This window comes from Salmo salar, chromosome ssa17 (assembly GCF_905237065.1).
Source record: "Salmo salar chromosome ssa17, Ssal_v3.1, whole genome shotgun sequence".
Lineage (NCBI taxonomy): Eukaryota > Metazoa > Chordata > Actinopteri > Salmoniformes > Salmonidae > Salmo > Salmo salar.
The window spans coordinates 37,845,838-37,850,837 of NC_059458.1; the positions used below are offsets into that span (position 1 = coordinate 37,845,838).

The following is a 5,000-nucleotide window of genomic DNA, read 5'->3' on the forward strand; positions in this document are numbered from 1 at the left end:
AATTCTGTTGAACTTCTTTGACTCTTTTTGGGATTCTTTGGGAATGACAGAATGCAGGGCACTTTCTGTCTGGCTCCCTGCAAGCTTTTAATCCAAGTGGCCACCAGTTCATTGTTAATGTGTGTTCATGCTCTTTCCTTTGCCAGAACAAGCTTACACATCTGTCTGTGTGTGTGTGTTGCTTACGTGAAGTGTGAACGCAGCCATTGGCTTCTGGGAGGATTATTATAATGGTCTATCATGACAATCGGAGGACAAGTCCTGAGAGTCAGGGACCCGGAAGAGCAGACAGAGTTGGTTCCCGACCTGAACTTTTGTTTGGTTCTGACCGACGACCCGCGGAGAGAGAGACAAAACACTTCTCTAAACTTTGTAATATTGATGTTTAAAAGTGTAAAAGGATAACCTTATCTTAAACAGGTTGGTCATTCAGGGGTAATGGGGGGGGATGGGGGGGGTTAAAATGGGTCAGCATATCTCACCTGTCCTAATCCTGTTCTTTATAGTCACCTGTGGAAGCTGTGCAACCATGTCCTTCTATATCATTATACACAATGAACATTCCAGACTGGGGAAGTCTAACACACACACACACACACACACACACATACACACATCACACACACACACACACACACACACTGTACACACACCCAAACAGAGACACACACACACACCCACACCCACACCCACACACACACACACACACACACATACACACATACACACACACACACACACACACTGTACACACACCCAAACAGAGACACACACACACACCCACACCCACACCCCACACACACACACACACACACACACACACACACACACACACACACACACACACACACACACACACACAAACAGACACACACACACACACACACACACACACACACACACACACACACACTGTGTACACACATGAGATGTAAGCACCTCATCAAACTGTGCCATCAGCTTCCTGTTCCTGTATAGTGAGTCTACCTGTCTGAGCCTCCCGTTCTTCAGCTTTCACATTCCTTTACAAAGGGATATTCTTTCTCCTTCAACTGTGAAAAGATATATCTATAGAAAACATACAGATTAATATATGTACTATCAACTTATGTATAGTGTCCATATTCCCCCCCAAAAAATATTTATACATTTTGTAAAAAATAAAAAAATAAAAAAATGAAGAAAAAATCTGAAAGAAAAGGTGTCCTGAAGTGGAGGTGAAGTTGACAGTTGGCATATTTATTCAAAACGACGCTAAAGGACACTGGTCACTGCGACTGTTTCAAAGAAAAAACCCGGAGTCCCTTCACATTACCACTATTACACAATATCATTAGATGTGCAACAATGTATCCAATTTAATGTGTTTTAACATCAACAACAACAAAAAAGATTGACTTATTTTTGTTGATTTTTATCTGCAATTTCTGTGCATTTGAGCCAAATTGTTACATGTACAAGAGCTATATTGTGTATTTTATTAAATGAATATATCGTGTTGTTGCAATATACATGGGCTTTATATTGTATTTGACAACCTCGCCTTAGTAGCTTGTCGAACTCTATGAGTTTAATTCAGTTTGGGGATGTATCCCGAATAGCACCCTGTTTCCTGTGGAGTGCACTAGTTTTGACCAGGGCCCATAGGGACACTCATAGGGCTCTGGTCAAAACTAGTGCACTACATAGGTTATAGGGTTCCATTTAGGACTCAACCTTGGGTTTTGTTTTGTTTTTCGTCTGTGTGTTCTCCTCTCTACTTTTGCGTCCTTGCAGGATGGGCTTCACGCTGCTTTCAGACGTGTTCTCCTCTCTTTCCAACCTGACATCACAACGCTTCATATTTATTACAACACAAAACGGTCCATCTTGATGTGTCAGCACATTTAGACTACAAAACAAAACAAACAAAACTACAACGACCACATTCAACAACCGTTGGGACTATTTTTACTATTGAAAGCGTTATCTTTCTGGAGGACAGCTCATTTTATTTTTTTAAACCATTTCCTGTTCTTCTTACACTGTTAGTTTATATTTATTGTTATTTTTCCAAAATACAAAAAAACTGCCATTATGTGGAGTTGTTACCATGGCGATTATATACAGAATAATACTGTGTGTTCCAAATGGAACCCTATTCCCTATATAGTGCACTACTTTTTTTACCAGGGCCCTATAGAACCTTGCTCAAAAAGTAGTGCACTATATAGGGAATAAGGGTGTTATTTTTGGATACAGTTAAATACACGCTTCTATTGTTCCTGTTCAGCTTGTGGCTCCTGAAAAAGCACTGGTCCAGAATCAGATTGTGTGTTTTATATAAAGGACCAACAAAGGAAAAAGGTGCTATGTGTTCTTTCTGTCTGTTCAATACGCATTATCGCTTCGCTCACACCGTTGAGGAGAAACACAAACATCACAAACTCATTTACACTGAAATGTGTTTAACATTTACAAGTAGAATTTAAATCACACGTTGAGTTAAAGTTCAGGGTTTGTGTTACTATGTAGGAAGCAGGGGAACCACTGGGACTTCATCTAAATGCTGTTGTCCAGGGTGCTGAACTGTCGTCTTTCACCAACACAGCAGCGTAGGACAAAACACATCTCTATTTCTAGATCTCATATGAAGATACACTGTCTCATATTCACCTATTCACTACACTGTCTCATATTCACCTATTCACTACACTGTCTCATATTCACCTATTCACTTCACTGCCTCATATTCACCTATTCACTACACTGTCTCATATTCACCTATTCACTACACTGTCTCATATTCACCTATTCACTACACTGTCTCATATTCCCCTATTCACTACACTGTCTCATATTCACCTATTCACTTCACTGTCTCATATTCACCTATTCACTACACTGTCTCATATTCCCCTATTCACTTCACTGTCTCATATTCACCTATTCACTACACTGTCTCATATTCACCTATTCACTTCACTGTCTCATATTCACCTATTCACTTCACTGTCTCATATTCACCTATTCACTACACTGTCTCATATTCACCTATTCACTACACTGTCTCATATTCACCTATTCACTTCACTGTCTCATATTCACCTATTCACTACACTGTCTCATATTCCCCTATTCACTACACTGTCTCATATTCACCTATTCACTTCACTGTCTCATATTCACCTATTCACTTCACTGTCTCATATTCACCTATTCACTACACTGTCTCATATTCACCTATTCACTTCACTGTCTCATATTCACCTATTCACTACACTGTCTCATATTCACCTATTCACGTATTGTCTTGGTTATTATTCTCCAGTCATCTGTATGGGACCTCTCTCTCATTAATCTGTCCTTAATCTCTCTCCCTCTCTCTAATGAATCTGTTATCTCTCTCTCTCTCTCTCTCTAGCTCTCTCTCTCTCATGAATCTGTTATCTCTCTCTCATTAATCTGTTATCTCTCTCTCTCATTAATCTGTTATCTCTCTCTCTCTCTCTCTCTCTCTCTCTCATTAATCTGTCCTTAATCTCTCTCTCTCTCTCTCTCTCTCTCTCTCTCTCTCTGTCTGTCTGTCTGTCTCTCTCTCTCTCTCATTAATCTGTTATGTCGCTCTCATTAATCTGTTATCGCTCTCTCTCTCTCTCTCTCTAGCTCTCTCTCTCTCATTAATCTGTTATCTCTCTCTCATTAATCTGTTATCTCTCTCATTAATCTGTTATCTCTCTCTCTCTCTCATTAATCTGTTATCTCTCTGTCTGTCTCTCTGTCTCTCTCTCTCTATCTCTCTCTCTCTTGTGTATTCTATCAGTTCTCTGGCGGTGAGACAGCTAGGTTGTCTTCCTATGTGTGAGAGTTGTGGGTGGGTGGCTGAGGTGGGAGAGGAAAAAAAAGCAAACAACTTTTGTGTTCATTTCTTAACAGTATTTATATTTTTTAGTTGGTAAATACACAGACTGGTCTGACATGTCTGACATTCTCCACACCAGAACCACAACACATAATGAAACGGCTACGGCGCCGTAGGTTCTGATCTCAGCTCAGCAACCACCCTGACACCTCAGTCTGACACAATGCTTTACTGTCGCCACACACACACACACACACTCACACTCACACACACACACACACACACACACACACACACACACACACACACACACACACACACACACACACACACACACACACACACACACACACACACACACACTCTGACAAACACACACACACACACACAGTCTGACAAACACACACACCACCCACCAACCCCATTAATGTAGCTCAGCAACTCGAGCCTTATCATTTTAATGAACAGCACCTTGAAGCAGTATAGAGGAGCTTTAAGAGAGGGAAGGGAACAGAGACCTACGATTGCACCCCAAATGGCACCCTATTCCCTATCTAGTGCACTACTTTTAACCAGATCCCTATGGGAAACAGTAGTGCCCTAAATAGAGAATAGGGTGCCATTTGGGATGCGAACCAGACAGACTGACGCCGACAACCTCACACTTCTACGCTTGTCATCATAGTTAGTTTTCTTTCCATTTTAATACGTTTGCTCGTTTTTCATGGCTTTTGACATTTTGTGTTTGTTTGTGTGTGTGTGTGTGTGTGTGTGTGTGTGTGTGTGTGTGTGTGTGTGTGTGTGTGTGTGTGTGTGTGTGTGTGTGTGTGTGTGTGTGTGTGTGTGTGTGTGACTGAGAGACTTTTTCAAGCCTGAGAACACTTCATCGTCTCCAGTAAAACAATGACTTCTTCTCTGCTCTGTTTTTGACTCGCTCCTCCACTGTCACATCAACAAAGTCTGCGTCTGAATGACACTCTCCTCCCTACCTAGCGTAGGGCTCTGGTCAAAACAGGTGCACTATCTAGGGAATAGGTGGCCGTTTTAGGACACAGTCAATGTGTTCTTTAAGACAGATGTTTAAAACAGGTGCACTATCTAGGGAATAGGTGGCCGTTTTAGGACACAGTCAATGTGTTCTTTAAGACAGATGTTTAAA

The 5,000-nt window shown here is 41.2% G+C and overlaps 1 protein-coding gene across 1 annotated transcript in view; it reads left to right on the forward strand.

Annotated features, from left to right (window-relative positions):
• Positions 1-438, forward strand: part of LOC106593832 (protocadherin-17-like) — a 339,864-nt gene extending 339,426 nt beyond the window's left edge. Inside the window, 1 exon segment of the mRNA XM_045699588.1 lies at positions 1-438. This exon segment is cut by the window's left edge and continues 1,325 nt beyond it. The gene's annotated coding sequence lies outside the window, so the exon portion shown is untranslated.
• Positions 439-5,000: the final 4,562 nt, after the last annotated feature.